The sequence below is a fragment of the Chelonia mydas genome, chromosome 2, assembly GCF_015237465.2.
Source record: "Chelonia mydas isolate rCheMyd1 chromosome 2, rCheMyd1.pri.v2, whole genome shotgun sequence".
Lineage (NCBI taxonomy): Eukaryota > Metazoa > Chordata > Testudines > Cheloniidae > Chelonia > Chelonia mydas.
The window spans coordinates 112,008,577-112,020,192 of NC_057850.1; positions in this window are offsets into that span (position 1 = coordinate 112,008,577).

The window sequence follows — 11,616 nt, forward strand, 5'->3', positions numbered from 1 at the left end:
CTAAAAAATTCAGATAGATATTTTCCCCCCTCATGTGGGAGGAAAAAGCTGTTTCTGGGATGAACAGTTATTAATACATTTAAGCTACAGCAGAATGTCATGAAAATGGCACAATTAATTCATTTGCTGTTTCAAGCCAGTGGCTTAACATTTTGATTGGAAGCAACCTGTTCTGCATTCTATAAATCAGGCATCGGTGCTCAGAATTCAGACATCATTTCCTCTGCTGCTTTTGCAGCTTCCTCCCTCTGTTCCAGCCGGGCCAAAGCTCTGTTCAGCTGTCAGCCTTTCAGTGAGAATTTCTGCTGCAGACTTGGGTCAGTCACCTGTGAGTCTCCCACACTCCACAGCATGTGGTTACTGGAACATGGAATCTAGGACTCAGTGAAGCCTAATCAAAATCTGCCTTATTGCTCTGGAAAATACAGGGTTTGTCAGCACCAATCATCCATTTTTAAGAGGCAAATTAATTTTTAGATCTGTGTGACAGAGCTAAAAAAAAAGAAACCTCTCAACCTGCTGCTGTGTGATGTACAGAGAAAGATGCATTTCCTGACATTCATTTACTGTGCAATTTCCCTGAGAAAATTAGTGCACATTAGTGTCTCTTTTTTAAAATAAGTCAGATGCATGTGATTAGAAACTAAGAGCCAGATTCTCAGCTGGTAAAAACTGGTGTAGTTCCACTGAAGTCAGTGGTGCCAAGCCAGTGTACACCAGCCGATGTCCGACTCTAACAGTGTAAATGACACTGTGTTCTGGGAGCTGGAGTTTGAGCGGAATGGTTTGGATAAGGATTCAGGATTGTGGGTTCCAAAGCTTATCCAAACTATCCTAATTTCTTGGTCTGGAAATCTCATGAGAACAGGGTTTCCTGTGAGATTTCCACTGCTTGCATTCATGACAGAAATAATGAGAGAAAAGGCTTGTATGTGATCTGTTTTCCGTGCTTCCAGACACAATGCTGGAGGACTAAAGGGCTTAACATTAAAGATGATCAGAAAAATCCAGATATTTTGATGATCCCCCAAAGTGTTTAGCGTAGATTCATTGGCTGAGGTAAGACCCAGATGTAGGGGGAAGGAAGGGAATTCTTTATAGCCAACCCAATTTTCATTTTCTTTTTCATCTTTTTGGTTTTTTCTTTTCCAGTATTAGTTGGTTTTTTCTTGATGGTAGAAATAGACCCAAGCTGTGAAATTCAGATGCAGATTCAGATCTAAACTTCCCCAAACTCAGAGAGGTTTCTTATCCGGGGTTCCACGGTAGGCCCGCCTTTATTTGGAGGTGTAAGGCTCTTTCAAATTGAAGTCTTTTAAGGCACACTCATGTGATAGGAAGGGTGTGGAGGTGCTGAGAGGTGGTGTGACTCAAGCAGATACAATGTGTGAAGAGCATGGGCCAAGACAGCCCCTACTACAGCTTTTCCAGGGTACAGTAAGCATTTGCTCCAGCGTGGGGTCAACTTCACCGGATCGGGAGGGAAGAGGGACATGGAAAGTCTCACACAGGAGAGGTTAGTTCCACTGTTGACGGTAGCCTCATGCAGTCCCTGCACTCCCTGAGCACAAGAACTGGGATTGTGCTGGGCCCCTGGATAAAGGGCAGAGGAAGCTGGGGAGGAGAGACCGCTGTGTGCACTCTCTCTCCCTTGCACATTCATGCACTTCCAGCCACAATCTGACCCTAACTCAGGAATTAAAGGTAAATGGCTGGCTTGTTTGGCACCTCCGATGAATTCAATAAAACATGTATTTTTCAGGCTATATAAACACAGTAAATATCTCACATATATTACACATGTAATAAATGTAACACCACCAGCAGCCATCAGATACACCCACGCACACCTTGAATGGAACCCTTTGAGGATACTTACAAAGCAGGAAAGCATGTATATAGGCAGTCCACTGTTCAAGAGTTTGGTATTCCCAAGGCAAAGATCCTGCTAACAGTCACTTTTCCTCTTGGATGGGTCTGATTCCAAATAAGGGAAGGCACACTTTACTGTTAAGGTTGAACTATGTCTACTAAGCAGCTGCAGTCCATCGTAGTAATCCATTTATCTGCTGAGAAAGCAAAGTGGCAACTTACGGTCAGGCAGTAAGTTACGAAGCTACAAGTTCAGCTGCCCACAGATGAAAGGCAAAGCCCTCCCATTTGCCTGGCTCACCCAACGGAAGAGTCTCTTTCAGCCATAACAAGTAACTTGGAATACTAAAGACTCGCTTAAAAGGATTAATCATAGTTTAATTTAGCAAGCACTCCCCCACATTAGAAAACCCTTTGGATGCTGCAAAATCAGTGAAAATCAAAATAAATACATGAAAAGCCTTAATGAAAACATCATAAAATACACGACAATGGTTATATTAAGGACTCTGCAAAGGGGATATTTTCGTACTGCTTGTTTAAAGATAAGGAGGGATGTTTTGAGACTCGTGTCCAGGATCCCCACAACGAAGGATCAGTCACTTGGCAGGCGAAGGCATGTTCGAACCTCTACTAGGAAGGTAGTGTTAGATAAGGATTGGGGACCAAAGACTGCTCATGAGCCCAGTTCATGTCACTGGGACTATTCTGATGAGGAAAGGGAACAGGAAGTGATCTCAGGGCAAGGCGAGGCCTTGAACATAGTCAGGTCTCTTTGTAAAGTTTAGTGAACACTCAGGAGGGAAGCAGACATGAGAGAAGACCCTGTGTGTTTTTCATTAACTGCAGGACCACTCATGTTTGAATCTGCTTAGCCTTCTAGAAACATCTAGGAGTAGTTCACATCTCATTAGTAGTTCACGGTAGTTTGCTGGGCATGCTCAGCAAACACTGGCATTAGTATAGTGACTCATATTAGTATAATATGGCTGAAGTCCCATCCCATTTCGTCTCTTTTTCTGGGATCAGGTGCTACTGCAACCCTCTGCAGGGCCTGTCTGGTGGAGACATCATAGCAGTGGAGGGGACTGGGAGCTCATGCATTGGTCAGAACCATGGTTTAGCTGAACATACCATTCCAACACAGGCCTGACCATTTGTGGGTAGGTCTAGCTAGTGCAGTGAAGGGGAGCTATACAGGCCTTAGGATTTGGCTTCTTCTTATTAATTATTTTATTTTTATGACACTATATAACTACCTCCAAGTGTTCCCCCTACTCATTAGCAATTTTTCCCCACACTAAGAACAAGGTAGTTCTGAGACATCCAGTCTTCCAAGCACGAGCTGCGGGGTAGCCACATGAAGAGGTTTCTTCATACTCCCAGGAAGAGTAGAAGAGCCCCTTTCCTTTTTTCAAGTTTTAGAGCATTTCTTTCCTCTTTATAATAGAGTGGATGGGAAAATAGGGCCCTGAAGCTCACTGGGTTTTCTGACTATGTTGTTGAATGTGCCATATATAAATGTCCTGTATTTTCATGGAATTGTGGCCTTGTCAACATGGAGGATGTTGATCACTAGCTATTGATGTGGCTGCACCAGTGTAAATCACTAGGCCTTGATTCTCCACTCACTCACACTTGTCTTATTTTGATGTAACTCCATTTATATTCCAGCAGAGTTAGATTTAGTTTGGTCCAGGACATCATTCTTGCACTTTTTTGGGGAGCTGGAATAGTGTCTGAGGGATAAATACCAGGGAGAGCAAGGAATCATTTAAGTTATGCACCAATGTGGACACAAGAACAAACAGATATAAATTGGCCATCAACAAGTTTAGGCTAGAAATTAGACAAAGGTTTCAAACCATGAGAGGAGAGAAGTTCTAGAACAGCCTTTGAAAGGGAGCAGTAGGGGCAAAAAACCTAACTGGCTTCAAGACTGAGCTTGGTACATTTATGAAGGGGAAGCTGTGATGAGACTGCTCACAATGGCATGTAGCTGATCTGTGACTGCTAGCAGCAAATATCTCCAATGGCTGGTGATGGGGCACTAGATGAGGAGGGCTCTGAGTTACTACAGAGAATTCTTTCCCAGGTGTCTGGTTGGTGGGTCTTGCCCACGTGTGCAGGGTCTAACTGATCACCGTATTTGGGGTTGAGAAAGAATTTCCCCCCAGGTCAGGCTGGCAGAGACCCTGGGTTTTTTTCACTTTTCTCTGCAGCATGGGGCATGGGTCATCTGTATGTTTAAACTAGTGTAAATGGTGGATTCTCTGTAACTTGAAGTCTTTAAACCATGACTCAAGGACTTCAGTAACTCAGCCAGAGGTTAGGGGTCTAGTGCAGGAGTGGGTGGGTGAGGTTCTGTGGTCACTAGATGATCATGATGATCCATTCTGACCTTAAAGTCTATGAGTCTTATGGCACCTCCCATACTTACATTCTTTCTGGCACTTCTTGAGCGCAGCCCTCACCTGCTGGTTATACTTCTGAATTACACTGCTGCAAATGAGAGGCGAATCAGGCCCATAGTGTAGACAGGCAAATCTGCCATTCATGCTGGTGATGTTTTCCCATGCTTGAAATCAGAAGTTTCGCTGGTGTAAATTATGGCAAATAGTAGTTTTGCCTGTTTGTGCCATGGGTTTGCACCAGTGGTTGTTGGCTGTGACGGGGGCAAATCTCCAGTGTGGATGAGGCTTGCATAATAAGGAAGATTTGTCAGGCTTAAATGAAAAGCATTGCCATGTTAAATATAAAATCTGATAAATATAATACTTCTCCAAATTGCATAGTCATTTAAAGAAGAATTGGAGAGCAAAATCTTGAGATTGATACTCATTCTTTAACTGCTTTCTTCTCAAGGCAAAACTCTTATTGACATCAGAAACTTTAAGTTTCCGGACCTTGATCCTGTTGTTTATATGGCTCACTCAGGCTCTGAGGATTTGGCCCATGGAAATTGGCAATTGCAGCACATATCTAAATTTCTTTTCAAAGGGACAGGATTTTCAATAATGGATGAATGTTTAGACCTGAGATACACACTAGCATCATGAGGAATTTAGAAAGGTTACTCTCATCCGGCCTAGTCCTGGATTAATTATTCAGGGCCAAATTCCCATGAGAGTTGGGTAGGAATTGTTCCTCAGGCCTGAATGAGGATGTGAGGATTGTGGGGCACGGAACAGCCTTGACAAGTTGTGTTCAGCCTGCCTAGATTTTTGTTTTTCGGTACAGCTTACAGAAGAACCATTCTATAACACAGTGGCGCTCAACCTTTCCAGACTACTGTACCCCTTTCAAGAGTCTGATTTGTCTTGTATACCCCAAAGTTTCACCTCACTTAAAAGCTAATTGCTTACAAAAGTGTCACAGCACACTATTACTGAAAAATGGCTTACTTTCTCATTTTGTCTATATGACATTTCAGTTTGTGCTGACTTCACTAGTGCTTTTTATGTAGCCTGTCATAACACTAGGCAAATATCTAAATGAGTTGATGTATCCCCTGCGTATCCCTAGGGGTACATGTGCCCCTGGTTGAGAACCACTGCTCTAACACATTTGCACCGTGCATTAGCAAGGGAAAAAGTGAGGGATTGTTTTGTTTGTTTTTGAAGTCCATTGGTCAGGGTGTGTTACAAGTCTCGCTCTGTGTTGATGCAGAGGGGATATGAGTTGTTGCAGCCTCTAGCAACAGAGAGGTGGCTGTTTAGCTCAGGCTGTAGCAGCTCATGCTTTTAGCTCTGGATGTCCCTGGTTTAATCCCTGGCGTGTTGGACAGCAGGACGGTCATCACATATGCTTGTACCAAAGAACAAATCCACTTTCTGAATAATCCTCAAGGATATTTGTCAGATATGCCGATTTGGTAAACTAGAGAGGTTCTTCTTCTGCTGTACACGGCTCCCCAGGAGCTCTGAAAGATTTTCTGAGGGTTCTGCAGAGGGTCTGGGTTTCCCCAGATCTCGGTAGGCTGACAGCCTTTTCTGTTGTATTTTAATTTTAAAAAGGTTCATGACATAGCTCTTCTGACTACCAGTGATGAGCCCTGGTCCAACCAAATCCTGAATTCTGAAAAATGGGATTCAGATTCTTTATGGCCAGGGCCCATCTTTCTGGACCCACCTTTCTGAAACATTTCCTGTACTTTATTTTTGTCCTCTTGTTTAGATGCAAATTTGCATTTCATTCTAGAACACAGCAGAGAAAATGGGATGAGACAATGTCACCCGATCAATTTGCAACTAAGGTGCAACTTAAGTAAGGCCATGTGTATGCTATGGGGACCGCAGTGGCATAGCTCCAGGGCCATAGCGATGCTGGCATAACCACATAGTGTAGACGCAGCCTTCAGTGACCGAAGAGGTTTTTCTGCTGCTATAGGAACACCTGCTCCCCAAATCACAGTAGCTAGGTCGATGGAAAGCATTTCATATCAACCTAGGTTTCAGAGTAGCAGCCGTGTTAGTCTGTATTCGCAAAAAGAAAAGGAGTACTTGTGGCACCTTAGAGACTAGCAAGCTGCATCTACACGAGGGGAGGGATTAGGTCAGTATAGCAACAGAGATCAGGGGTGTGGATTTTTCCCATCCCTGAGTGCCATAGCTAGGTCAACCTAAATTTTAAGTGTAAACCAGGGCTAAGACTGATTTAAAATAAAACAAACACCAAATTGTCATTAGCTTGTGAATGTGTATGTGCTTTACAGTGATGTTTAAGTGTGGAAACAGGTGCTGTATACAATGTAGGGGCGCCTCTAACAGACAGCGTTTGATATTAATTGAGAATAACTTTTTTATTCTTTTAAACTAGGGTACTTTCAGCTATTCCCATTTTCAAGGCACTGTGTAAACTTAATGAAGATGCTAATGTCCTGCACGCAGCAAATCGCTTTCCCAAGAAAAGTAGTGCACAGGAGCCAAGTTGAGTTATTTCTAATTGCCAGTGAAACTAACCTGGAAAAAAATAGACCTTTAGGTCTTGCTTAAATAAGGAGTTACATACTATTTTAAATAGCTTTTCTGTGGAATTCACTCTCAGTAAAGGTGGAAAGCATATCACACCAAATCCCACTCGGTGTGTGCATTAGGTGATGAAAATTGGTCTCCCACCAAAGTCCATCCTGTCCCCCTACAAAAAAGGAATTTAAATACTTTGCTGAACCAAGGCCTTAAATCTTGATGATAAAATACCAATATTGTAATATTTCTTTTTGGCATCTATCTGATTTGTAGAACAGGTTTAAGCAGAAACCATGCATTATTATTACTGTTGATGTCGTTTAAACATTTCGAAGACCTCTCTAATACCCTGTAGAATAAATACGGTATCGGTAATTTGTAAAATTATTAGTTTTTGGGAGACAACATAAAAAGTAATAATTTTAATGCAGTTTTACTCTGCATTTTTACTTCACAGACAAATGGGATTTCTGGGTTGCCTTTTGGGGTGGGCAGAAATATTTGCAAAAGGCTGTCTTAGTACTCAGAAGTACTAGCCACTTAAAAAAAAAAAAAGAAAAAAGAGAGAGAGCAAAAAATAAAGCCAGTAGTGCTGGCCTGAGACAGCAAGTAGTACAACTTGGCTTTGGGAGTTGTTTCCCCTCAGCTAGACCCAGCTTCAGAGATTCCTTCCTTCACGTGGCTCAAGGTTTCATAGCACTTGGTCACTCCCTTTTTTACCATCGAGAGAGGGGGAGGGGGAGAGGGAGAGGGAGAGGGAAAACCTACACAAAGGTACCTGATGTGCTAAGACGGAGAGGTGCGTTCTGCAAAACTTTTCCTACACTGTGAGCCTTCCACTTTTGGGGGCATAGCTCCCTTTTTATGAACAGGATTCTGGTCTGAAAGAGACTTCCCACAACACACAGAAGCAATTAAGGATTTTATTACATTTTAGAGCTTGTCTACACTGGGGGTTAGGTTGGTATAACTACGTCACTCCAGGGGTGTGGATTTTTCACATCCCTGAGCGACATAGTTATACTGGTATAGGTCTGTAGTATATACCTGGCTGTAAAATATTGAGTAAATAGGCTCTTAGCCTTTTATTTAAGTCCACATTCATACTGATGCTGTAGGATATACTGTACATAGAATATATGCTCTAAATGCTTGTCTGAAATAGCCTGAATTTGGCAAACTGGGCACGTTGCAGTAGCCATCCATTAAATCCTGTGTTGCATCTCTCATAATTTTTATTGCAAATCTTGCAATATTTGATGTTCTAATTAACGCCCAAGCTCCTGAAGACAAGTAGTTTTGTGAGAATCTCAGCTTTCATTAAAAAAAAAGTTCGTTTCTAGCAGAAAAAAAGTTAGTTCACGGTTGCAGAGAAAAGCTTGAAAACTTGATCTGAGTGCATCCTAAAAGCTTAACACCCGGAAGGCAAAAATACCAAAACAAACAAATAAATGAACAAACAAAAAGCAAAGAGAAAAACACCACCACCTCCAACAAAAAAAACCCCAACAACACACAAGATGTATTATTTTTTAAAAAATCCAATGACTGTTAAACCACATTTGTTATTTTTAAGGGCTTAAATGATGGTTTTTGAACATTTGAGGTTCACAAAGTACTGTAAGTATAAATAAATAAAATAAGACTGATTAATACCTAAATTATTTATATTCCCAGACATGTGTGTAAACCAACCCCGCCCTCATTAAGCAGGTCTGACTGTACTATATAATACTAACTACTTTTAAAGCAACATATGAGTGTACTCAATATCCAGAGTCCTACTTGAATGTTCTCTGAAAAATTACAGAATAAACAGAAGCCATTTTTTTCTCCTTTCCAAATATTATATTGAACTTAAAGGCAATTTCAGGTGCTACTGAATACAATCCGTTATCATTGTGCTGTACTGATTAGAAGTACAAGCAATCTGCTTCTCAAAACATTTGTTCTGAATGGCTGCTGTTTCTGAAAGCAGATGCTATTGAAAAATGTGGCTCACAATAGCTCCACTTATCAGTATTTTCAGACAGACAAATATTCAGGTTAAGTTTTACTTCGATTTAATTAATTACTTGTGATTACATTGCTGAAGTGCAATGCTGCATACCTTTGCATGTTTGTATTGTGGGAGCCAATAAGATTCTTCTCTGTGAACTGGCTTCTGATCACTCATGCTGGTATGAATCAGGAGTAACTCCACTGAAGTCAGAGGAGTTACATCAGTGTAAAACTGGTTTGAGATCAGAATCAATCCCTTTGTGTCAAATAGAGGCAGGTTTTTGAGGAGGGAAGAGAATAAACTATTTCATGGTTTCATTATTTCTGCACTGATTTTTTTTATTTTTTTAACAAATAATATTTTAATTTCTCTCTCTCTCACACTCACTCTCTCTCTCTCTCTCTCTCTCTCTCTCCAGCTTCCTAGTATATTTATTATAGCAGCACCATTTCTTGCCTAGCTGAAGCACATGCATTCCCATGATTTACACTGATAATGCAACTCCATATAGTTCCTTGATAGAGTATATCACTTTTCACAGTCTAACGTTCCCCCTCCTTAAGTAATGGAAGTGGTAGACTCCTGGGCTTGAATTTAAACATTTAAAAATACATAATGGTTTGCATACTGTGCAGTGATTTGTAAAATGTGAATGCCTACAAAAACCATGGTTACCAAGCATAACATTATCTTATTTTTACTTACACAACCAGTAAAACAGCTGGAGGTCTAAAAGCATGGCCTGGCATTAAATGCCTTACTTCGTTTTAACCATGCAGCAAGGGGCTGTCCTTTCATTTGAGAGATAGGAAGGGGAAGTGCAGTGATTACTGGAAAATTAACACCCTCAGTTTTAATAGACTGATTATACCAACAGGACTTAGAAATCCTTCTATTGGAATGAATTGGAATTTTATCTATCTATCTATCTAAAGGGTGAACAGCAGACAAGCAGCTTTGAGCTACGCACACACTAGTACAAACTTCAGAGATGAATTAGAGAAATTGCAGTAATGTAGATGATTTCCCCAATTTTAAGACCCACCTTTGTGGCATGATTTAAATATCTTTTTACTCCTGTCTCTGAAAAGAGCTATGTTTGCTGTGTCTTGCGCAGCTATTTGGTTTTCCTTCTAAATATTTCAATAGATACAATCATAATTAACTCCATTTGTGGAATCCATTATATCAGGTAAATTATAAGTCGAGGATCATCTCAAACAGTAAAAGCAATGCATAGAACTATATCATCCATCTCTGGCATTGACTCGCATCAAAACATCCACATGCAAACATACACAAAAGTCACAAAAAGACAGAAGTGTGTAGAGATAACAGCAACTGCACTGGAATAACAACTAAATTATTCTTCCAAAAATATACCCCTGTTGAGTTCAATCGTGCAACCCTTACTCAAGCAAGAACTCCCCTTTAATATATTTTCAATGGGAGTTCTTGCCTGACTAAGGATTGCAGGAGGAAATGGCCCGCAAGCCCTGCAAGAGGGGGAACTCTGCATGACTGCAGTCTCCTCTTCTTGTGCATCTCTTAAATGATGCACAGGAGGGGACAGTAACTGCCACCTGGAGCTCCTAAGCCCCATGAAAGGACAGTTGTGTCACATGCAGCTGAGAATACCTTACCTCCCCATCAGACATTGTCTCATGTCTGACCTAAGTGACCAATCATCTCCTCAGACATTTGTGAGCAGTAAGGGGAAGACTGTCAAAGGTAGCATTGCCAAACCTCAAGTGTTCAAAACTCATAAGCCAGGCCTCCAAAAACTTAAAAAAGTGTGATGAATTAAGAGTTCTTTTGGTTTGCCTACTGATTTTTGAGTCTTTAGGTTTCATGTTTTTAAGCCTTTCTGTACAACCCTGAGGACTATAAACTTACTTTTCTTGAAATGAAAGCTGAGATTCTCTCATAATCCCATGACTCCAAGAGCTGGAGCTTTAAGAAAAATCAGGAAACTCAGGATAAAAACCTCAAGAGCTGGCAACACTGCAAAGGATGGTAAGGTGTCCAGCTCCCATTGGAAATTTTGTGCAATTGAAAATCTCCCCTGAAATACAGTCATAGTTTCAAAAAGAGTTCCAGAGATATCCCGTCTTTATTTCCTCTGCTGTAGTGACTTCATATTCAGGTTTCATTAGTAAGTAAAACCAAAGGACCAATTAGCTGCTTAACTCCCCAGTTTCATTGCAGTACACCAAGATTGAATTTGGCCCACCGTGTCATCTTATGTTATAGAGTTACATCTATTGGAGAAAATATAAAACCCCATTTAGTGAATACTTCATTTTAATATTTATTATTTTCCTTTTGGAATCATCTGCACCAGGCACTTCTGTACCTGCTGGCAGAGAATTCTCTCTTGGACATGGAGAAGTACTTGTTCAAAATGACCCTGGAGAGTCCCTGAAATCTAAGGATAACTAAGAGAGGATTTCACTCTGCACCTGATCAATATTACTCCAATATCCGGTCAGAAGACACCGGTGCAGAGTGAAAGCCATCAGCACTTTTCAAATCAGCCAAGGGACACTGCATATTCTTCTTTTAGGTATATCCCTTCTACCAACTATAGACCTCATTTATTTCAGAAAAAGGCCACAATAGGCATAAACATGCAAACAGATTCTCCTACAACATTGGAAGTATAAAGAAATCAGCTATGTGATTTGATTATTCTCCTTTCTTCGTCTGCTAATATCATGGAACAATAGGCAATTCAATGAAATCTTGTGTTCGTGGCATGCATCTAGGAATTAG